Raw genomic sequence first — 25,642 nt, 5'->3', positions numbered from 1 at the left:
TGAGGTTCTTCCTACACTCCAAAAAACCTACTAATAGTTAATTTGCATCCTATAAAATTTTCCCTAGCGTGCGTCTGGGATAGGGGACAGGAATGTTACTTAGTAAATACTGCTAAAAAAAAAAAACACCAGGGGATGGGTGAAGGTAAGTGGTAGGGGTACATTTTATAACTTTGTTTCCCACCATTGATGAAGAGAAAGGCAAAAATATACCCATAATGCATGACACAACCTGCCATAAAAGGGAAACATTTCCTTCCTGATCGCAAGTGGCAATCAGACTGGATCAACATTCAAACAATTCTATACATTTACATAATCGTTGATGTTATTTTGTTCAAGAAAACATCTAAGCCTTTCTTGAAGCCATCAACTGTTTGTGCTAAAACCAGAGACTGGGGTAGAAAAAATCACAGATTCACAGATCTTACAGTAAATAAGTCTTGTTATATCTAAGGATTGAACATTTTCTCTCCAGACGGAGAGAGTGCCCCTTGTCTTTTAAAGGGGATTTTACATGTAACCACTTTTCACCATATTTTTCGTAAGGGCCTTTAATATACTTATATAGATTTATCATGTCCCCCTTAGACATCTCTTCTCAAGACTAAATAAATATAATTCTTTTAACCATTTTAGAACCAATGCCTTCCAATGCCTTTTGTAATTTACCAACGCTAAAACATAATCACTGTAACTTTTGAGAACAATGGTCACCATCTTTTCTAGCGCGCTTCCATCCTTTAGGTGGGATGTGGTATTTGTAAATGGGCGTGAAGCACTCATATACACAAATTTTCATAGTAGCTGTAAGAGCAAATAGGAGCAGGGTTCACATATGTCCGTTGCCCCTGTCAGCGTGTTGCAGAAAAGCCGGAGGGAAACTGATGCTAGAACGGGTCCCATAACTTTCTATGGGATTTGTTCTGGCACATGGGACATAAGTTTTGCCACCGTACAGCGCGGGACATGTGCAGGAGCCGGATCCAAAAACATTACCTAATGCGTTTTTGTGTCCAGCTCCCTGGGTAGTCCAGCGCTGCATCCTATTTAATGTATTGTTCACAAGTTCAACACCGGCAGCCACCTTCCAGCAGCCCCCATCGCGGGATTTCCTGGTCAGAGAATTGCTGACGCTCTGGCCGGAGAGCAGGAGTGGAATTTAGTGCCACCCATGCCCCCCTGTAAAAAGCGCCACCCCCCCCTGTATATAGCGCTACCCCCTGAAGATAGCACCACTGTAGCTCACTCTAGGAGCGGAATCCCCAGCCAGAGAGTTGCCATCGCTGTGGCCGGCTGGGGAATCTGCTCCACAAGGAGCCCCTGACATCACTGTCCATAAATGGACAATGACATCAGGGGCTACTCCTGGAGCGCAATCCCCTGCCAGACCGTCTGCAATGCTCTGGCTGGAGATTCCGCTCCTAGAGGTAACCCCCTCATGCCCCCCTATAGATAGTGCCACCCACCGCTCCTCCTGGAGGAGCCCTTGACTTCACAGTCCATATATGGACAGTGACGTCAGGGGCTCCTCCCGGAGGGAATCCACAGCCAGAGAACTGCCGATGCTCTGGCCGGGAATTCCGCTCCAGGAGTAGCCCCTGACGTCATTGTCCATCTATCTGTAGGGGGGGCATGAGTATCACTATCTAAAGGGGGCATGGGTGGCACTATCTACAGGTGGGCATAGGTGCCACTATCTATAGAGAGGCGTGGGTTGCACTATCTACAGGGTGGCATGGGTGGCACTATCCAGAGGGGGCATGGGTGGCGCTATCTACAGTGGGTGTGGGTGGTGCTATCTACAGGGGGTTGTGTGGCGCTATCCACATGGGGCTGTGTGGGGCAATCTACAGAGGGCATTTTGGTGCTATCTACAGAGGGCACTGTGGCATTATCTACACAGGGTTTATAGCACTATATCCGGAGAGCAGTGTGGCACTATGTGCAGAGGGCACTGTGGCATTTTCTACAGAGGGCACTGGTATTATATACAGAGGGCACTGTGACATTATCTACAGAGGGCACTGCAGCATTATCTACAGGGGGTGTGTGGCACTTTATACAGAGGTCACTGTGGCATTATCTACACATGAAATTAATTTGTTTTTAAAACGGACAATGACAAACGGATGCAAAATGGGTTGCAATGGGCTGTCAAAACGGAAACACGGACACGAAACGGATACAAAATAGATGCAAAACTACCGTCAAAAACGGGCAGAGAGGAAAGTTTTTAAAGGCCAATACCCGGACCCTGTCATGTGAAAAGAAACAATAACAATCCCAGTGTGGTGTGGGGAGGGTTGGAGATGAGGAGTGGTATTTTGTAGCGGAAACGGCGCCAAAACCTAGCTACTCCCTGAAGTTAGGGCTAGTATTTGCCGACTTTGCAGGTTAACAAGGCTGCTTCGAAGATCTGATCTGAGGTGAGCAGACAACAGCTGCCTTCTGGGCTCTCCCTCTTAGCGACGGCCTCAGTGCTGCACTGAATATGACACATGTGACATTAAAATGTGTGTGTCAGACTTCAGTGTAGCACCAAGGCTGGAGCAGAGAAGGAGAGCCCTGACATGCCAGGATCACGTCAGAAGTTTTGTGAAATGACAAGTACACAACATGTATCTATTCTTTCATGTATCCAATCTATCACAAACTATGCACCACTTTGATAAAATGTACACATTTTCAGACCCTAGACTACCTACTTGGTGGACCATTGCGGTAAAAACTGATGGTAAAAACTGATTGTAACTAATGACAACCGATGACAACTGATGGTTTTGTTGTAAAAATTGTGAAAAAGCCTGATGGCAACTGATACATTTTTGCATCAGTTTTTGCAAATATGTATCAGTTGATAGACCAAAAAAACTGATGCTGATTCAACTATTATATGTGAACGCACCCTTAGGGTATGTGCACACGATGAGAGGCTTTTACGGCTGAAATGACAGACTGTTTTCAGGAGAAAACAGCTGCCTCGTTTCAGCCGTAATTCCTCCTCCTCGCATTTTGCGAGGCTTCTCTGACAGCCGTAAATTTTGAGCTGTGCTTCATTGAGTTCAATGAAGAACGGCTCAAATTACGTCTGAAAGAAGTGTCCTGCACTTCTTTTGACGAGGCTGTATTTTTACGCGTCGTCGTTTGACAGCTGTCAAACGACGACGCGTAAATGACAGGTTGTCTGCACAGTACGTCGGCAAACCCATTCAAATGAATGGGCAGATGTTTGCCGACGTATTGTAGCCCTATTTTCAGACGTAAAACGAGGCATAATACGCCTCGTTTACGTCTGAAAATTGGTCGTGTGAACCCAGCCTTAGAGAGACAAAAACTAATGGCAGTTACTAATTTGATTTGATATAATATAGAATCTGAGATTTGTACGCATTATTATTGGAACATAGTCACTGACGGTGTGAATGGCTTGGGGGAGCTGTTAGAAAAAATATTTCACACACCCTTTTCTTTAGTTTTTTTAATTATCTTTATTTTTTTATTATCTATTTATTTTGTAATTTTGCTATTTTCTCTTATTTTACTTCTTTTTTTTTTCCTTGTCTGGAGGAAGTTGAGATAGCATGATGTGTGTCCCCCTAGTATTTCTCTGAATGCAGATCACAGATAAGCAGTGATCTACATACAGAGGATTGCTGGAAGGACACATCTCGTTTTCTCCCAGCATGATCCTCTAATCCATCACTGTTGGAAACTCGTGACATTATCAAGCCATCACGGGTTTTAATGGCAATGGCCCAAATGCAGGAAGAAAGCTGCCTGTATTCGGCTCCTATTGAATAATACAGCACTAACTTTGTGATTAGCGTATTTTGTGACAGAGAGCTAATCATTTCAGCTCCCTGTCACTTCAGTGTCAGACAGATCTCTCTAATTACAGAGCGCTATACAGTACAATCTGCCATTAAACAGGATTACATAAATTTATGTAGTTGCAGCATGAGGTATATGTTGCAGTGACGTAAATAGCCAGATTGGCGAAGTGAAAGGGTTAATCTTTCGATGTTTTATGGCTATTATTTGTCCTTTTCTACCTCCCAGGCATCCTTTCTATGAACTGGTGCTTAGAACTGAACTGCATATTCTAGATGGGGCCGCACTAATGTTTTGTAAAGTGGTAATATTGTAATATTACATCCCTGTCCCGTGAGTCCATGCCTCTTTTAATACACGACAGTATCCCGCTGGCTTTAGAAGCAGCTAATTGACACTGCATGTTGTTATTTAGTCTATGATCTGCAAGTTTACCCAGATCCTTCTCTACAAGTGACTCGCCCCCTAAGACATATGAAACATGCAGATTAATAGTACCCAGATGCATAACTTTACATTTATGCACATTTTAATGGTGACAATCTCTGAACAGCGCTGTAAAAGATGTTGGCACTATAATGGGACATAAATGTATATGAAAATAAATAATAAAGGGTAAATTCAATATTCTACAAAGAAAATGAAAAACTGATAAATCTCTGCTGAAAAATATAATAAGCTTTATAAATTAAATTGAATTGAACAATTCTATCCTATTTCTTATTTTCCTATCACATTATGTGCAATGCTTCAGATCATATTCCTTTCAAGCACTCTGCAACACATGGTATATTGGAAATGTATTAACATTACTGACCATATCCAATAGCAATTTAATTAGGTACTTAAAAAGTAATTCTACCATCCTGTACAATAACAAGCTTCCTTGTATTTCAGATTAGGTCAGATTTTTAAGAAATGCTAATGTCCTATAATGTTCACTGAAGAGTAAAAAATATTGCCCAACTTGTTATTTATATTTACATTTTTTATTTTATTTATATAATAGTTATGAATGAGTGTTTTTGCTATTGAAGAAGATATTAACCCAAATGGCCATGGTGTTCAACATCGGGGGACGTTGCAAATCCTTAAGTGAAACCTCAGGACAAAATCAGTGATTCATACAAGTGCTATGGTTTTTGTAAAATAGAATATTAAAGTAGTTTTTCAGGAAAAAAAAACATTGAAGGCCTATCATTAAGATAGACCATCAATCCGTGATCGGTGGGGGTCTAAGAGCTGAACTCAGCAGCAGATTATAGAGGCCACGGCTTTTGCATTTTAAGTAGGCATATCAGATTATTTGTACATTCGTCTCTGCCTTATACTGATCCATAAGGATTTCAAGGCCATAAAAGATTTTAGCACAGAAAATGTTTGTTTACACTAAACCTTGTATCTCTACATCTAAAATATTAGTCCTTTAGTCCCCCTGATAATTATTTTGTCCAGAATGCTGGTTGACTGGTCAATAGATACTTCACACAATGCTCTTGCGGCCTTTATTTTATTACAATATCACTGCCTATTCAGGGGATGGTCTAGTCATGCTTATTGATATTACATAGTTTGTACGGTTGAAAAAAGACTCATGCCCAACAAGTTCAACCAAGGGATGGGAAAGGGGAAGTAAAAAAAAAAATTCTACACAGATTTTTTTGTTCTAGGAAATGATCTAAGCCTTTTTTAAAGCCATCTACTGTCCCTACTGTGACGGCTCCTGCGGTGACTATTCCATAGATTCACAGTTCTCACAGTAAAGAAGGCTTGTCGCCTCCACAGGTTGAACCTTTCTTTTTCCAGACGGAGGGAGTGCCCCCTTGTTTTTTGAGGGGGTTTTACATGGAACAGGATTTCACTATATTTTTTGTATGTGCCATTCATATATTTATATAAGTTACTTATGTCCCCCCATTAGTCGTCTTTTTTCAAGGCTAAATAGGTTTAGTTCTTTTAATCTTTCCTCATAACTTAGATTCTCCATGCCCCTTATTAGCTTTGTTGCTCTTCTTTGTATTTTTTCCAACTCCAGGGCATCCATTCTATGAACTGGAGCCCAGAACTGAACTGCATACTCTAGATGAGGCCTTACTAATACTTTGTAAAGTGGTAATATTATATCCCAGTCCCGCGAGTCCATGCCTCTTTTAATACACGACAATATCTTGCTGGCCTTTGAAGCAGCTGATTGACATTGGATGCTGTTATTTCATTTATGATTTACAAGTACACCGAGTTCCTTCTCAACAATTGACTCCCCCAGTGTAGCTCCCTCTAGGACATATGATGCCTGCAGGTTGTTCGTACCCAGGTGCATAACTTTATATTTATCTACATTAAACGTAATTTGCCAAGTGGACGCCCAAACACTTAGTGTGTTCAAATCAGCTTGCAATTCACGAACATCTTCCATAGTCTGAACTATATTACATAGCTTGGTGTCATCTGCAAAAATAGAAATAGTGCTATTAATCCCATCCTCTATATCATTAATTAATAAGTTCAATAATAGTGGTCCCAGCACTGAACCCTGTGCTACACCACTTATAACCAGGGACCATTCAGAGTAGGAATCATTGACCACAACTCTCTGGATACGGTCCTTGAGCCAATTCTCAATCCAATTACAAACTATACGTTCTCACAGTGATGCAGAAGACCCGCTCTGATTGGACAGTTTCACAGTGATGCAGGAGGCAACGCCTACTGAGGAGAAATAAGGTCTCCTCCTTTCTGAAACACTCAAAATTAGCATATTAGCCGCCAAGTGGAGCAGGGGTCACAGCGGGACAACGGGAAGGCTAAAAAAATGAAACAACATTAGAATCGAGAGTACGCCAGGAATAAGGGTAGGCATGTGGTTAAAAAAAATCAAATTCACGACAGAACCTCTTTAAGTTGAATTTTATTCCCCTTATGACTTTTAAAATTAATTATTCTTATCTTCTGTAAGCCCTAGGCAAATTTTGCCCATTATAAGACTACCGACCTAAAAAATTACCAGATATTCAACATGTCTGAGTACTAATAAATATGTATTTTTTTTTTTTGGTCAACAGCATGAAGATCCAATCTAGAAGCTCATCCTGGTCCTCATGTGAGATGACATTATCCATGTGTAGTAGAATCATAGTAGAGGAATGAAGCATGGTGTTAACTATGGCCAAATCAGTATTTTCAATAGTAACCTGATGTTACAGCACTGTTCTTTAAGGATTGTCTTACTAGGAATATTTAAAATGACTGTCGGATATTAGTTCTTGATCCCTGCCTTTGACTGGACTACTCTTATGATGCTCATTTCATAAATTTTAAGCTCCCTGAGTCTCGAGAGTGGTTGAGTCATAATTAAAAACATGAACATTTGAAACTAATCAACGGATTTAATCTCCAACTAATCAGCATAATCTATTCTTAACGTGCTCAAGAGATTTTCATGCAAATTGCATTTTTTTAACACAATAACAACTTTATCTATTCATAGGCCTTTTCATTTTAGTTGGTCTTTTACGGATATGCTTCTTTGTTCTAACATGGAATAACATGTATGTTAAGAAAGTTTAGAGATTTAATCATTAGTGATCAATATTTAGTAAAATGATGACTTCAATAGTTCTATTACCAGGCTAAATTGTACCTGTCCATTAGTTAATGAACATGATTAATTGATGACCCAATGTATATTTTATTTGTAAATAAACACTGGATCCTCAGTTATTGCAGCAATACATTAGAAATAATACAAGATTCACTGTTAAACTGGCCGTTCACCTAAAATGAACAGACACTGCTGGGTTTCAGACAAGAAGAGGTCCTTTGTATGTTAGTGGTGTATTAAACAAGAGGATATTTCTTTTTGAGTAATGCGTTTCAGGGACATATATTCAGGGGCGGCCTTAGGATAGATGGTTCTCTGTGCGAAATGATCTTTCGGCACCCACCGCCGTTATTAATAAAAAAATGCCCCATAAAAAATGATAATGCCCCTTTAGTGCCCCCATACACTATAATAATGATATTTAATAATATAATATATTACAACCCCTTCAAGAACACCGTATTTTGTCCTCTAATTGTGCCCACAGTAGTATGCCACCTGTAGTACCCCTACACAGTATAATGTCCGCTTAGTGGCGCCCACACTGTATAGTGCCCCCCTGTAGATTTTACCATACAGCCTCCCTGTAGACAGTAGAAAAGAGTATCCGGCACACCAATTTTGAAACAAAGGTATTTTTATTTTGTTTTTGTTTTTAATGCCAGTGGCAGAGTGCGACATTTCGGTCTAAGCGACCTTCATCGGGCATTGAACCCTGTAGACAGTGCCATAATTCCCCACCTCCTCCTTGTAGACAGTCAAATACAGTCACCCACTTCCCCCTTGTAGACAGTGCCCCCAAACAAAAACACCTAGGCCCCGTCCCCATGACAAACTGAGTTGCTCCCCGGTGGGATCCTTGCGTAGGTCAGCGTGATCCTGTAGTCTAGTACAGAGTTTCCCAATCTTTTCGGAATCGAGGCAGCACTGGAAAAATAAAATTTCCTCGGGGCCCCTACCAAAAATTGTTTCCAGAAAGACAGAAAACGCCTAAAAAAAAAAAGCACTACACTCGTAGGGTATGTTCACACATGTTTTTTTGTAAGGGAAAAAAATCGACAGCATTGTTTGACCTTTTTTTTCTGTTTTTTCTTAAGCTGTTGAAGCAAATGCAAAAGACGCAGGCAAAAAAGCTCCAAACGGGTGCCGCAGATATTTTCTGCCTCCAATTAATTTCAATTGGAGGTCAGAGGCGGAACCACTTGAAGACCATCAGCCCATACTCACAGTAAAATGCCCATCAACCCGCCACTCACAGTAAAATGAGCATCAGCCCACCTTTCACAGATTTCCCCTGTAGGTAACGCCACACAGCCCCTTGTAGGTAGCGCCACACAGCCACTTGTAGGTAGTGCCACATAGCCCCCTTGTAGGTAGCACCACACAGCCCCCTTATAGGTAGCACCACACAGCCCCCATGTAGGTAGCGCCACACAGCCCCCTTGTAGGTATCGCCACACAGCCCCCTTGTAGGTAGCGTCGCACAGCCCCCTTGTAGGTAGCGCCACACAGCCCCCTTGTAGGTAGCGCCACACAGCCCCCTTGTAGGTAGCACTACACAGCCCCCTTGTAGGTAGCACACACAGCCCCATTGTAGGTATCGCCACACAGCCCCCTTGTAGGTAGCGCCACACAGCCCCCTTGTAGGTAGCGCCACACAGCCCCCTTGTAGGTAGCGCCACACAGCCCCCTTGTAGGTAGCACCACAAAGCCCCCTTGTAGATAGCGCCACACAGCCCCCTTGTAGATAGCGCCACACAGCCCCCCTGTAGATAGTGCCACACAGCCCCCTTGTAGATAGCGCCACACAGCTCACTGTAGAGAGGGCCACACAGCCCCCTGGTAGGGAGTGCCACACAGCCCTCTGGTAGGGACCGCCACACAGCACCCTGGTAGGGAGCGCCACATAGCCCCCCGGTTGGTAGTGCCACACAGCCCACAGCCCCCTGGTTGGTAGTGCCACATGGCCCACAGCCCCCTGGTTAGTAGTGCCACACAGCCCACAGCCCCCTGGTTGGTAGTGCCACACAGCCCACAGCCCCCTGGTTGGTAGTGCTACACAGCCCACAGCCCCCTGGTTGGTATGCCACATAGCCCACAGTCCCCTGGTAGGTAGTGCCACACAGCCCCCTGGTTGGTATGCCATACAGCCCACAGCCCCCTGGTAGGTAGTGCCACACCCCCCTTGTAGATAGCGCCACTGTAGCTCCCTGAAGGAGCGGAATCCCCGTGTGGCCGGGGATTCCGCTTCTGGAGCGCTCCGCTTGATGTCTCTGTCCATATATGGACAGTGACATCAGGGGAAACTCCTGAAGTGGAATCCCCGTCCACAGTGTTGCCGACGCTGTGACCGGGGATTCCACTCCAGGAGAAGCTCCTGTCGTCTGTGTCATCTTTTCCCTTCTACTTGCACCACACTGGTTATATACTATGAGGCTAGTGAATGTATTTGTTTAGACTCTCAGTACATCTAAAAAAAGAACGTGAGTTTAAAAATTCCAACATGAGTGAAATGAGGCACAGGTTGTCAAACGCACTGTTCCTCTGTAAATTTCTGTTGTCATGCTTGGATCAGAAATGTAAGCTGTTTATGCTTTCCCTACTTTACAAAGCCGCGGTGTTAAAGACTACGCACTCAAGTAGTATAACTGGCTTAACAAGCCAGCCAAGCAAGTCTGATTTGGCAAGTGTCATTTTCGGAATTCCATCTTAAGAGGTATTTCAAGAATGAGTCACTTTATAAGGTGCAGATCAAAAACAATGTAGTGCAGGATCGCAGATTTTCAAGAGAAGAGTCATAAAGTAGTCATAAATGTCTCATGGATAAAAACATTATAGCATGACTGAGAAATGTCCTCTCAGTAAGGGCGGGTTCACACATGGCGGAATTCCACTTAAATTCCGCTGGGGACACTCCGCAGCGTTAATCCGCAGCGGAGCCGTTTCTCCATTGACTTTCACTTTAATTTAGCAGTGTTCGTTTACACGATGCGTACAATTCCGCGGCGGAGCATAGGCTGCGGAGCGGAATTTGGTGTCCGCAGCATGCTCTGTCTGTTGCGGAGCAGTGGCGGACTCATGGCGGAATTTCTCCATTGACTTCAATGGAGATTCAAAGTTCCGCAATGAAGTCCGCAGCTGTCATGCACATGTCATGTGTGCTGCGGATGCGTCTTGCTTTTTTAACTTGACATTTCTTCATTCTGGCTGGACCTATGTATTTCTAGGTCTACAGCCAGACTGAGGAAGTCAATGGGGCTCCCGTAATGACGGGAGCGTTGCTAGGAGACGTCTGTAAATAGTCACTGTCCAGGGTGCTGAAAGAGTTAAGCGATCGGCAGTAACTGTTTCTGCACCCGGGACAGTGACTACCGATCCCAATATACATGTATCTGTAAAAAAACATATAAGTTCATACTTACCGAGAACTCCCTGCGTCTGTCTCCAGTCCGGCCTCCCAGGATGACGTTTCAGTGTAAGTGACGGCTGCAGCCAATCACAGGCAAAGCACAGGCTGCAGCGGTCACATGGACTGGCGCGTCATCCAGGGAGGTCGGGCTGGATGCCGAAAGAGGGACGCGTCACCAAGACAACGGCCGGTAAGTATGAAAATCGTTTACTTTCACTAGGGAAAGTGCTGTCCCTTCTCTCTATCCTGCACTGATAGGGAGAAGGGAAGCACTTTTCCCGCAGTCTGCAGCAGCTAGTCCGCATCAATGTACTGCACATTTTGTGCAGATCCGCTGCAGAATCTGCAACGCAGATTCTGTGCGGCATCGATGCGGACAGTTGCGGAGGAATTCCGCCATGTGTGGTCATGCCCTAACACTATCCTCTAGGATATCTAGAGTGTTACTCATTTAATTTAGTAGCTGGAATGTGTTAGCGAGTGTCTATCATTTTACAGTTTACATTTAGAATTATACTACATAAAATGATGAGTAACGTTGCAAAAACATAACATGTTAAAGATCAAAGTTTTATTCTCAAAGAATTCCTTGCTTGTTCAATATGTGCAAAGAGCTAACTGGTGATTTGCCCTCTGGGAAATGTAGTCTTTACATACAAATATTTTTTCCCATTTTATGTATACAGTTCCTATGCAGTCCTATATGTCTCCATGATTACAGACATCAAACTAAGGGAGGATTTACACGAGCGTGTAATACCTCCGTGCAAACGCGCGACAGGTCCTATATTTCTGCGCTGTTCATGCATCACGCACCCATTGAAGTCAATGGGTGCATGAAAATCACGCGCACCACACAGAAGCACTTCCGTGGGACGCGCGTGATTCGCGAAACAGCAGTAAGAAGTATGAATGAAAACAGAAAAGCACCACGTGTTTTTCTGGTTAGAAACATAAAAACAGAGTGTCATAATGATGCGAAAATCATGCAGCCGCGCATCATATGCTGCTAACACACGGAGCTGTTAAGTGCCTTTTGCGTGCGCAAAACGCCGCGTTTTTTGCGCGCGCAAAACGCACACGCTCGTGTAAATCCTCCCTAACCCGGTGTAGTCTGATCCTGCAGTTATACTCCCTTTCATCTGTCCCATACTTGTTGCTAACCTCTCAAATGTATGTTAGAAAGGGGGAATTGTTAAAAATCCTTTAATCAGTCATTTGGAATTTACACATGAACATAATAGCTATTTCACAGCTCAATGTCTTGATGTGAATCAGCTATGATAATTTATCTTTGTGACTTAAAATTAGGAGATATGGAAATAAAGGTCTGGAAATGAAAAATTTCCATATTGTCAAAGGCATAAGATAATTACACATATGCTCAATGATGAGAAACCAAAACGTCTTGATACTTGACCTAATTTTGCATACAGATTATGTTCATAATAAAGTCCTAATAAGACAACTGCTAAAAGTAACATTGTCAAAACGAAAAAATGTGTCTGATATAGTGAATAACAAATCCATTACACTAACTAGTTAGTTAACCCCTGTGGCCTCCGTCAGATTTAGAATCCGCTAATGTCAAATTACTTGAAGATATAAATTGTGGCACAAATTGTAAGCAGTAAAAAAAATTGAGCATTTAAAGCAGGTGATTATGTATGCCCAGCTAATACATTAAGAGGTTTGGGGACTGTTTTTAATGTAAAAATGTTCTAAGACATTAACCCCTTCCGCTGCAGATATTTTTGGATTTTCACTTTCGTTTCACCCCCCACCTTCCAAAAGCCGTAACTTTTTTATTTTTTCATAAATATTGTCGTATGAGGGCTTAATTTTTGCGGGACGAGTTATAAAATTTCACAGCAACATTTATTGTACCATATAATGTAGTGGGAAACTGGAAAAAAAATATTTGTTGGGTGAAATAGGAAAAAAACTGATTCCTCCATATTTTGGATGTTTTTGTTTTTATGGCGTTCACCGTACGGTAAAAATGGCATGTTAACTTTATTCTGCGTGTCATTACGATTACAGCGATGCCAAATTTATATAATTTTTTTATGTTTTACTACGTTTACAAGAAAAAACTGATAGTTAAAAAAAATTTTTAGTTTTGTCGCCACATTCTGAGATCCATAACTTTTCTTTTTCCGTCGATTTAGCAATATGAGTGCATATTTTTTGCGGGGCGAACTGTAGTTTATATTGGTGCCATTTTGGGGTACATGAGACTTTTTGATCACTTTTTATTTAATATTTTGTGGGAGAAGAAGGGACCAAAAAACAGCAATTCTGACAGTTTTAATTTTTTATGACGTTCACCGTGCGGATTAAATAATGATATATTGTAATAGTTCAGACTTTTACGGACGCATCGATACCAGTTATGTTAATTTTTTATTTTTTTACATTGTGCTTGAGGGAAAATGGGAAAAGCGTTGTTTTTTTTACGTTTCTTTTTTTTTCTTTTTTTCTTTATAAAAAAACTTCATTTTACTGTTTTTTACTTTTTTTACTTGTCCCAGCGATCATTGGATCGCTTGCACAATATACCGCAATACATTAGTATTTCGTGATTCTGGCAGACTCCTATGAAGCACTGCCGAAAGTAGGACTTCATAGGAGTACAAAGATGGCAGACCTGGGGGCCATCTCTCTGCGGTGGGCGGTTGGAAAATGACAGGGAGTTGCCACCCGCCCCTGTTTTTAGTCATTTAAATTCAATAGCGACCGTGGCATTTAACAGGTTAAATGAGTGGGATCGAGCTCGAGTGGGATCGAGCTCGTTACCCGGAAGTGTCGGCTGTAACACACAGCTGACGCGCTCATCCTATGGAGCAGGCTCTGCCCGTAAGCCCGCTCCATACTCCCCCACCCGACGTGTGCCTTATATATACGGCGGATGTCGGGAAGGGGTTAACTATTCAACTACTTTGCTATTAAAGTGTACAGAAACATCCATACTCACCAAAAAATTGTGTCCAGTTTTACATAGTAAATAGAAGACAGAAAGGAGGGGTGTGCAGCAGCAGGTTTTTCTTTCTGCATCTGTAAGACTGCATACTGTAAGAGGGAAGTGGGCAGAGGGGGGTGAGATATCAGCACAGCACCTGTATTACACCAAGAAGAGAAAATATGCATTTACTGAGAGGGACAGTATCCAGGATCAGTGTCTTGGGGGGGGGGGGGGGGGATAAAGTAGTACGCAACAGGCTCGTTGCCATTCTCTTAAAGGGGTTGTCGCAAAATCGAATAGTTTTTTCAAAATGACTGTAGCCTAAAAGAAACCCAACCATGCTTCCCGATTTTCACAAGCTAAATTCTTGCTCTCCTGGTACTCTGTGACTCTTTGTCTCTGCTCAGTTTGAAATGGGCGTTCCTTCAGGTCTGCTAATGTGATTGCGGTATGCTTGTGGGAAACTACATTTCCCACATGCATCTCGCTCCATCTGTAGGATCTCTACACTCTCCTGGGTATGGGCATATCTTTGCATATTTCTATGTATTTTTTAAAGACATTAGTGGTTTAATGGGTGATACTTCTGCACCAGCTTGTCTGTGCCTAGCACACATCCGAGCGGCGCAGACAAAAAGCAGTTGCTGCTTCTTTGACAGCAGTTGGTGCACAGTGTGCAGTGAGGATGGTGCAACCGCGCATGCGCTGTTTTACTGCACAAAAAGAAAAGAATACCCACTATAGAAGAAAAACGGGTATCAACTGCACATGCTCAACTGGGATAAAAGGAACTACAGGAGGACGGATCCCTGAGCAGCGCGTTATACACAAACTTGTAAAATGGGGCTTTTGGGGAAGTGATGTCTCGAACAGCATGCACTATGGGCAATAGATTGTATTCAAAAACTTTATTTATTTTATGAGTGTGGGACATTGAGTAATGAGTAAGATTGTGGGAATAACCCTTTAAATGTGTAAGCCACTTAGTCAACACAAGGAAAATAAAAGAGTGGAAAACAGAAACACCAATTCACACAGTCAAAGACACGCATACACTTGCTCCTTAAGTCACAATATAACCAAAAATACTGCCATATTGTGACCATATAATGGTCTGATACCAGTTCTACACAGGCGGCCTGCAGAGTATCATTATGCTGCAGACTATACAAGTGAATACAGAACTGGTCAGACATGGGCAGAATACAGAACAATTAAATCCAGTGACTCACAGGTGACAACTTCTCAGATTGGATCTGTTTATTTTCCCTTTCTTCTCTATCTGGCCCGGACTGCCTTTAACAATACGCTTCTGCAGCCCGTTTCCAGGCTCTATAAAAACTCCCCTTCCCGAATCCTGCTGCCAGCCAATATACTGTAAGTAGAAAATGCAGAATGGGTCAGGGGGGCTCCAAATCCTAGAACAGACCGCAAATCAGACCCTACATAAGTTTAGACACCAGACCACTAAATTAATCCAAAGCCCAGACGCTTAAAATGAATTAGACTCCAGACCAGTCTCCTAAATAAATTCAGACCCCAGACCAGACCCATCTATTTACCTAAAAACAAAAAACGATATAAACCCCTAGTATACACAAATCTATATATAAATCACAATAGTCTTTGACGATGTAGGCCAAACACTATTCTAAAATCACATTCAATGCACAAGACATGTAAAAGGCTAAAACAACTTCTATTTACTTACCCTTTTCATCTCCTGACAAAGGCAAAAGAGCTGAATAGGACCCGGGAGAGAAGAGGGTAATATGCAAAGCCTTTGATAGGTTCAATGAGCATTCATACAAACGTTTGTTCGCGATCATTGTCCTGTGTAAACAGGGCAAAGATCAGCCAACGAACGAGCATACGCTTGTTCATCTGCTGATCAGATCTTTTATGCGGCCATGTAAATGGTCGCTATTCGGCAGCACATCTCCCTGGGTAAACAGTGGATATGCTTTCGGCAAAATGCAAATGTATGGGGATAAACAATCGTATTAACAGGTATTACCGGACGTTATATATTGTATTAATCCAATAAATAACGGCCAATTTAAACAGTAACGGACACAGACAGCAGAGGGCCCCTGTGCAAAAACAGTATTTGTGCTACTGGCTTTCTAAGAACTCATTCACACAGGCTTATTTGGCGTCAGTAGGTCCAAAACTCAGAAGAACAAATCTTTCCAGTTTACCTTTTACTGAAATAATGTCAATAGCTTGTCCCAACCCCCTGAGAAGGTCACATGATCACCTAGCATCTCAACCACAAAACACGAACGGCCTACGGACTTGAAAACCACGGTCAGCATACGGATACCATCCACGTGCCGTCTGTGATTTCCATGTCACCACAGACTTGAATAGGGGAGACCGAGCCACAAACAGGGACAGGAATAAGACCTGCTTTGAGATTTGCACCCGGTTCCACGGCCCCCACACGGATCCGTGAAAAACATGGTAGTGTGCATGGGGATATAGAAATGAATAGGTCAGTGGATAAATAGCACACTGACGAACACAACGGTCGTGTGCATGTAGCCAAACCACCCTGGCATGATCTAGTACAAAAATTACTCCTATTTAAAAAGTTACCTAATAGGTCAAAAAACATACAGTATAGGCCTCTTTCACGCGACAGTATTTGTAAACGTTCATAAAACAGATCCGTAATACGTCCGTGTGAACCGCCTCATTGATTAACGTTAGCTTCGTATCACGGACGGAACAAAATTAATCAAATACTGATAAATAGGGGGAGGGAGGGCAACACTGCTGGTGAAAGCGGCATAGAGGTAGGGCTTAACGTGCTTCTTTTTTTAATCCCCTACACGCGACTCATCCCTAAGGTGAACTAGTAAAAAGGAGTGGGAGTGTAAAGGATCTGCCAGGCACTACGTCTGGGTATACTCCCAGGATTAATCAGTCGACACCTGAGGCCAGACCTCTGAGACTGACACCTGCTCCCACCAATCAGGGTGGCAGGCTCAGGAGTGGGAGAGCCTATCGCGGCCTGGTCAGTCAGAGTTAGCTCCGCCCCCTGTCCATTTATACCTGCCGTTTTCTCTTCCTCCTTGCTTGTTATTCTTCTTGGATTCCTGGCCCCACTGCTGCCTTGCTCCAGCCTGCTTTTGCCGTGCTTCTGCCTTGCTTCAGTTCCGTTTATCCTGCGTTGCTCTGCCCCTGGCTTGCTTCTGCTCCGTGCTCCCGTTTGTATACTCCACTACTTCCTGATCCTGACTGGCTCATTCACCGCTCCGTTTCCTCGCGGCGTTCCGTGGGCTACTGTATTCCCTTGCGTGTACCCTGTTTGTACTCCCTTGCACTTAGACAGCGTAGGGACCGCCGCCAAGTTGTACCCCGTCGCCTAGGGCGGGTCGTTGCAAGTAGGCAGGGACAGGGCGGTGGGTAGATTAGGGCTCACTTGTTCCCTTCACCTCCTTCCTGCCATTACATAATAACAAGCCGTTACCTAGTCTACCATTTCTTCTACGCTGACGCTATAATGGACCCCCTTGAGACCCTGACCCAGCAGATGCAGGGCCTCTCCCTACAGGTCCAGGCCCTGGCTCAGAGGGTCAATCAGTCTGACGCTGCCTTTGTAGTACCCCTGACCTCACCTTTAGAACCCAACCTCAAGTTACCTGACCGGTTCTCAGGGGACCGTAAGACTTTTCTCTCCTTCCGGGAGAGTTGCAGACTTTATTTCCGCCTAAGACCTCACTCCTCAGGTTCCGAGAACCAGCGGGTGGGTATCATTATATCCCGACTCCAGGAAGGGCCCCAAGAGTGGGCCTTCTCCTTGGTTCCTGACGCCCCTGAACTTTCCTCCGTTGATCGGTTTTTCTCTGCCCTCTGTCTCATTTACGACGAGACTGACAGGACTGCCTTAGCCGAGAGTCAGCTGGTGACCTTACGTCAGGGTAGGAGACCTGTTGAGGGATACTGTGCTGATTTTAGAAAGTGGTGCGTAGCTTCTCGGTGGAACGACCCGGCCCTAAAGTGCCAGTTTAGGTTAGGATTATCTGACGCCCTGAAGGATCTGCTGGTTAGCTACCCCTCTTCTGACTCCCTAGACCAGGTTATGGCCCTAGCAGTACGACTTGACCGACGTCTCAGGGAACGTCAGCTTGAACGTTTCAATGTTTTCCCCTCTGACTGCCCTGCGATTCCCCCCGAGGTCCCGTCTCCTCGCTCTTCCACGGAGGACTCGGAGGTACCTATGCAACTCGGGGCCTCCATGTCCCCTCGACAACGTAGAGAGTTTCGCAGGAAGAATGGTCTCTGCTTCTATTGTGGGGACGACAAGCATCTACTGCACATCTGTCCCAGGCGCAAGAATAAGCAGCCGGAAAACTTCCGCGCCTAAGTGATCATCGGGGAGGTCACTTGGGCGCACAGGTATTTCCCGTTAATACTAAACGCAATAAGATTTTGCTTCCCTTTCAGGTCTCGTTTGCTGGCCGGTCTGCCACTGGCAGTGCCTTCGTGGATTCGGGCTCATCTGCTAATATCATGTCTGTGGAATTTGCTATGCCTCTAAAGATGCCTTTTATTGATTTACCTTATCCTATCCCGGTAGTGGGTATCGACTCCACTCCTCTTGCTAATGGTTATTTTACTCAGCATACTCCTGTTTTTGAACTCCGTGTTGGCTCCATGCATTTGGAGCAGTGCTCTGTACTGGTGATGCAGGGATTATCGTCCGATCTGGTATTAGGTCTTCCCTGGTTGCAGCTGCATAATCCCACGTTTGATTGGAATACTGGGGATCTCACCAAATGGGGTAGTGAATGCCTGATGTCATGTCTTTCGGTTAACTCTATTTCTCCCCGGGAGGAGGTAAACACGCTTCCTGAGTTTGTTCAGGACTTCGCTGATGTGTTTTCTAAGGAGGCCTCCGAGGTGTTGCCCCCTCATAGAGATTACGATTGCGCCATCGATTTGGTGCCTGGTGCCAAGCTTCCTAATTGGAGGATATTTAATCTTTCATGTCCTGAACGTAAAGCTATGAGGGAGTATATCCAAGAATGCCTGGCCAAGGGTTTCATTCGCCCCTCGACTTCTCCTGTAGGTGCTGGCTTCTTCTTCGTGGGGAAGAAGGATGGTGGTCTTAGGCCGTGCATTGATTATCGGAACTTGAATAAGGTCACAGTAAGGAACCAGTATCCCCTTCCTTTGATTCCGGATCTTTTTAATCAGGTTCAGGGGGCCCAATGGTTCTCTAAGTTCGATCTACGGGGGGCATATAACCTTATCCGCATCAAAGAGGGGGATGAGTGGAAAACTGCGTTCAACACGCCCGAAGGTCATTTCGAATACCTAGTCATGCCCTTTGGGTTGTGTAATGCCCCTGCCGTCTTCCAGAATTTTATTAATGAAATTCTGAGAGATTACCTGGGTAATTTTCTTGTAGTGTACCTTGATGACATACTGGTGTTTTCCAAGGACTGGTCCTTGCACGTGGAGCATGTCAGGAAGGTCCTCCAGGTCCTTCGGGAAAATAATCTGTTTGCGAAGACCGAAAAATGTGTGTTTGGGGTACAGGAAATAAAATTTTTAGGTCAAATCCTCACTCCTCATGAATTCCGCATGGACCCTGCCAAGGTTCAGGCTGTGGCGGAATGGGTCCAACCTGCCTCCCTGAAGGCGCTACAGTGTTTTTTGGGGTTCGCTAACTATTACAGGAGATTTATTGCCAACTTCTCGGTCGTCGCTAAGCCTCTTACGGACCTCACTCGCAAGGGTGCTGATGTCCTCCATTGGCCCCCTGAGGCCGTCCAGGCTTTTGAGACCCTCAAGAAGTGCTTTATCTCGGCCCCCGTGCTGGTTCAGCCCAACCAAAGGGAGCCATTTATTGTGGAGGTTGACGCGTCCGAGGTGGGAGTGGGGGCCGTCTTGTCCCAGGGTACCAGCTCCCTCACCCATCTCCGCCCCTGTGCTTACTTCTCTAGGAAGTTTTCGCCCACGGAGTGTAACTATGATATTGGCAACCGCGAACTTTTAGCCATTAAATGGGCTTTTGAAGAGTGGCGTCACATCTTGGAGGGGGCCAGACACCAAGTAACGGTCCTTACTGACCACAAGAATCTGGTTTTCCTAGAATCTGCCTGGAGGCTTAATCCTAGACAAGCTCGTTGGGCACTATTCTTTACCAGATTTAATTTCTTGGTTACCTATAGGGCTGGGTCCAAAAATATTAAGGCTGATGCACTGTCACGTAGTTTCATGGCTAATCCTCCTCCTGAGAAGGATCCTGCTTGTATTTTACCCCCTGATATAATTGTTTCTGCCACTGATTCTGACTTAGCCTCTGACATCGCGGCTGATCAAGGTTCAGCTCCCGGGAACCTCCCTGGGGACAAACTGTTTGTCCCCCTGCAATACCGGCTAAGGGTACTCAGGGAAAACCATGACTCTGCTCTATCTGGTCATCCTGGCATCTTGGGTACCAAACTCCTCATTACCAGAAACTATTGGTGGCCTGGGTTGCCTAAAGACGTTAGGGCTTACGTCGCCGCTTGTGAGGTCTGTGCTAGGTCCAAGACCCCTAGGTCCCGACCTGCGGGCTTACTACGTTCCTTGCCCATTCCCCAGAGACCTTGGACCCATATCTCCATGGATTTTATCACCGATTTGCCTCCATCTCAGGGCAAGTCGGTGGTGTGGGTGGTAGTAGACCGCTTCAGCAAGATGTGCCACTTTGTGCCCCTTAAGAAACTACCTAACGCCAAGACGTTAGCTTCTTTGTTTGTGAAACACATTCTGCGTCTCCATGGGGCCCCAGTCAATATCGTTTCGGACAGAGGGGTACAATTTGTTTCCTTATTTTGGAGAGCTTTTTGTAAAAAGTTGGAGATTGATCTGTCCTTCTCCTCCGCCTTCCATCCCGAAACTAATGGCCAAACGGAAAGGACTAACCAATCCCTGGAACAATATTTAAGGTGTTTCATTTCTGACTGTCAATTTGATTGGGTCTCATTCCTTCCCCTCGCCGAATTTTCCCTGAATAACCGGGTCAGTAACTCGTCAGGGGTCTCCCCGTTTTTCTGTAATTTCGGGTTTAATCCTAGGTTCTCCTCCGTTTCCCCTGGTTGTTCCAATAATCCCGAGGTAGAGGACGTTCATCGGGAACTGTGCACAGTCTGGGCCCAGGTTCAGAAGAACCTAGAGGCGTCCCAGAGCGTACAAAAGATTCAGGCTGATTGTAGACGTTCTGCTAACCCCCGGTTTGTCGTCGGGGATCTGGTGTGGTTGTCGTCGAGGAACTTGCGCCTTAAGGTCCCGTCCAGGAAGTTTGCTCCCCGATTTATTGGACCTTATAAGGTCATTGAAGTCCTCAACCCTGTATCCTTCCATCTGGAGCTGCCCCCATCCTTTCGCATACACGACGTCTTCCATGCCTCCCTCCTGAAACGCTGCTCCCCGTCCTGGTCCCCCTCGAGGAAACCTCCTGTTCCCGTTCTCACCCCTGAGGGGGTGGAATTCGAGGTGGCCAAGATTGTGGACAGTAGGGTGATCCAGGGCTCCCTCCAGTACCTGGTCCATTGGAGAGGATACGGGCCGGAGGAGAGGACTTGGGTACCTGCTCGAGATGTTCACGCTGGGGTATTGATCAGGAGGTTCCACCTTCTCTTCCCCACTAAACCGGGTCCTCTTAGTAAGGGTCCGGTGGCCCCTCATAAAAGGGGGAGTACTGTAAAGGATCTGCCAGGCACTACGTCTGGGTATACTCCCAGGATTAATCAGTCGACACCTGAGGCCAGACCTCTGAGACTGACACCTGCTCCCACCAATCAGGGTGGCAGGCTCAGGAGTGGGAGAGCCTATCGCGGCCTGCTCAGTCAGAGTTAGCTCCGCCACCTGCCCATTTATACCTGCCGTTTTCTCTTCCTCCTTGCTTGTTATTCATCTTGGATTCCTGGCCCCACTGCTGCCTTGCTCCAGCCTGCTTCTGCCGTGCTTCTGCCTTGCTACAGTTCAGTTTATCCTGCGTTGCTCTGCCCCTGGCTTGCTTCTGCTCCGTGCTCCCGTTTGTATACTCCACTACTTCCTGATCCTGACTGGCTCATTCACCGCTCCGTTTCCTCGCGGCGTTCCGTGGGCTACTGTATTCCCTTGCGTGTTCCCTGTTTGTACTCCCTTGCACTTAGACAGCGTAGGGACCGCCGCCAAGTTGTACCCCGTCGCCTAGGGCGGGTCGTTGCAAGTAGGCAGGGACAGGGCGGTGGGTAGATTAGGGCTCACTTGTTCACTTCACCTCCTTCCTGCCATTACAGGGAGGGTAGGAGCTGTCAAATCCTCACACCCCTCTTTAACCCATCCTTTTCCTTGCATTCTTTGGCACCACCCTTATTCAATATGGTACCTGCTAATTTTCTGCTAAACCACCATTTAAAACAATTGTACATTAATGCAAAATTGTGTTAGAGATTTCTAGTCACGAAAATCCCTACAAGGGTTTTGGCACTGTATAGGGTGCAACAGTCCAGTTTGGAAGTCTGGGCTCATGGTCCCACACTGATAACCTCATCTGATGTTTCACTGTGATATGTTTTCTGCTGGATTTCCCCTTATTTAGCATCTTCCTTTAACCCCTTAAGGACACGGGCAATTTTGGCCTTGAGGACTGAGCAATTTTTTTTAGATTTCCCTCTTTGCATCCCGACGCTCATAACTCTTTTATTTTTTGTACAACGCAGTTGTATGAGACTTTGTTTTTTTGCGGGACGAGTTGTACTTTATGTAGGTACCATTTTTTGGTACAAATACATTATCGTTTAATTTCTATAAATTTTTTTTTTTTGCGAAATTGCATAAAAAAAAGCAGTTCCGCAGTAGTTTTAATATTTCTTTTTTTCCACCATACATCGAATCATAAATAATGTTATACATTCATTGTACAGGTTGTTACGGTCGTGGCGATATCAAATATGTCTCTATTATTTCATGTTTTGGGACTTATATTTTAAAAGTTTATTTATTATAAAAAAATGTGTGTTTCTGTGTTTTTTTTACTTTTTATTTATTTATTTATTTAGCATAATTTTTTTTTTTTACATTCATTGAACTTTTTGATTTAATCCCATAAAGGGATTTATCATTTTGATTTTTATTTTGTAACTGCAATGTACTGGCATAGATCTATATGCCAGTACATTAGCCTGTTACTGATCGTACACAGGCAGTTGTTAGGGCATGCCTCAGTATGCCCTAACAACAAGAAATATGTTCAGACAGCCCTGGGGTCCTTCAATGGACCCTGGGCTGTCTGGCCATATGAGTTGTGGGCTTTGATCGCGTCACAGTTAGGGTATGTGCACATGATAAGTGTCTTTTACGTCTGAAAAGACAGACTGTTTTCAGGAGAAAACAGCTGCGTCGTTTCAGACGTAAAAGCTCCTCCTCGTATTATGACGTATTTGACGCTCGTAATCTTGAGCTGTTCTTCATTGACTTCAATGAAGAACGGCTCAAATTACGTTGCAAAGAAGTGTCCTGCACTTCTTTGCCGAGGCAGTCAATTTACGCGTCGTCGTTTGACAGCTGTCAAACGACGACGCGTAAATGACAGGTCGTCGGCAAACCCATTCAAATGAATGGGCAGATCTTTGCCGACGTATTGGAGCCGTATTTTCAGACGTAAAACGAGGCATAATACGCCTCGTTTACGTCTGAAAATAGGTCGTGTGAACCCAGCCTTATCTTCTGTGACGCGATCAAAGTGCAGTCCCCTCTCCTTGAACGACGCGATCAGCTTTCATCGCGGCGTTCAAAGGGTTAACGGCGGAGAGAAGATGTTTCTCTCCTCTCCGCTGTCAGAGCGGGGCCGTGGCTGTGTATAACAGCCGTTGCCCCCCTCTCTCGATCGCCCGCAGAGACGGCTGTCACACAGGATGAGAATGCTCGTCCTAATGCGCGAAGTACTCGCTGCTCAGGACGAGCATTCTCGTCCTGTGTCGGCAACCAGTTAAGCTGCATTCCTAGATGTAATAACAGATGACATAAACAAAAACAATATCTGCATTTTTCTAAAAAAAATAAATTAAATAAAGTAGTTTAAAGGTAATGTATACTTTTGTTTTGCCACTTCGAACCTAACTGATATCAATTATTTCCGCCGAAGAAGCTTCCTAGAGGGTACGGTCTCTCTGAGAATACAAGGAAAGCAATGTTATACTTTTTGGAAAATTAACATAAAGTTTTCAAAAACCCATGTTGTTACATGACAGTGCATGCCCCATAAAAAAATTATAATGCCCCTTTAGTGCCCCCATACAGTATAATAATAATATTTAATAATATATTACAACCCCTTCAAGGACACAGTATTTTGTCCTCTAATTGTGCCCACAGTATTATGCAATCTGTAGTACCCCTACACAGTATAATGTCCGCTTAGTGGCCCCCACACAGTATAGTACCCCCCTGTAGATTTTGCCATACAGCCTCCCTGTAGACAGTGCCATAATCCCCACCTCATTTTTGTAGATCGTGCCATACAGCCCCCCCACCTCCCCCTTGTAGACAGTGCCATACAGTCCCCCACCTCCCTCTTGTAGACAGTGCCATACAGTCTCCCATCTCCCCCTTGTAGACAGTGCCCCCAAATAAAAACAAAAATTGTACACACCTAGGCCCCGTTCCCATGACGAACTGAGCTGCTCCATGACGGGATCCTTGCGTCGTTCGGCGTAATCCTGTAGCCTAGTACAGAGTTTCCCAACTTTTATTTAGTCTAGCTAAAGGATTAATCCTTTTAGCTAGATTAAATAAAAGCTATATCTTAGTTTATTTCCACACATTTATTTGATAGCTGGGAAAGCTGGCTATTTTGTGTGTTCCTGCACAGTTGTCCATTTGTGTAGGTATTGCCACACAGCCCATAGCCCCCTTGTAGATAGAAAGCCTCCCCAACCCCTTCCAGTATAGATAACGCCACTGTAGCTCCCTGAAGGAGCGGAATCCCCATGTGCCCGGGGATTCCGCTCCTGGAGCGCTGCTTGATGTCTCTGCCAATATACTGTATGGACAGTGACATCAGGGGAAACTCCTGAAGCGGAATCCCCGTCCACAGCGTTGCTGACACTGTGACCGTCGATTCCACTCCAGGAGAAGCTCCTGTTGTCTGTCTCCATTACGTAATTGGCTTCTCCTGGAGTGGAATCCCCACTCATAGCGTCTGCAACGCTGTGACCGGGGATTCAGCTTCAGAAATTTTTCTTCTGATTTCACTGTCCATATATGGACAGAGACATCAAGCAGCGTTGCAGGAGTGGAATCCCGGGCCACATGCGGATTCCCCTCCTTCAGGGAGCTACAGTGGCGCTAGTAGATATCAGAGCAGGGAGATACCTCCCTGCTCTGCTATAGTGCCGTCGCTACCGCTATAGCAGCCGCAGCGGCTGCTAGCGGCGCCACTGCCCTCATGCCCGGTGACACCGCTAGCAGCCGTTTTGGCTGCTACAGCGGTAGCGACGGCCACTAAGTTAAGAAGTGCCCGGGTGGAATGGCGACTGCAGTTAGTGTGTGTATCCCCGCTGGTAGTTGCAACGGCGCGGGGATACACACACCTGCTAGCGCCTCTCTTGCAGTGTGGCGGCTGGCGCCCTGTGCGACTGCACTGGTCGAACGTATCCAAGGCTGGCCATGTACACACCTGTACACAGAGAGGTACAGTTTATACATCTACCTAAATACACATGTACACATATATAAATATATACCCACCACACATGCAGCTGCACTTACAAATACACACACATACACATTTACATACAGTGAAGAACCATTCACTACTGTGCTCTGGATTGAATACATAGAAAGA

General features: G+C 44.8%; 1 protein-coding gene across 1 annotated transcript in view; it reads right to left on the bottom strand.

Moving 5' to 3' along the window:
• The window catches only part of ANKK1 (ankyrin repeat and kinase domain containing 1), a 65,501-nt gene that overhangs the window by 22,143 nt on the left and 17,716 nt on the right, over positions 1-25,642 (bottom strand). The gene's annotated exons all lie outside the window — the stretch shown is intronic.

Source organism: Rhinoderma darwinii, chromosome 10 (genome assembly GCF_050947455.1).
Source record: "Rhinoderma darwinii isolate aRhiDar2 chromosome 10, aRhiDar2.hap1, whole genome shotgun sequence".
Lineage (NCBI taxonomy): Eukaryota > Metazoa > Chordata > Amphibia > Anura > Rhinodermatidae > Rhinoderma > Rhinoderma darwinii.
This window is presented reverse-complemented; position numbering and strand designations above follow the sequence as displayed.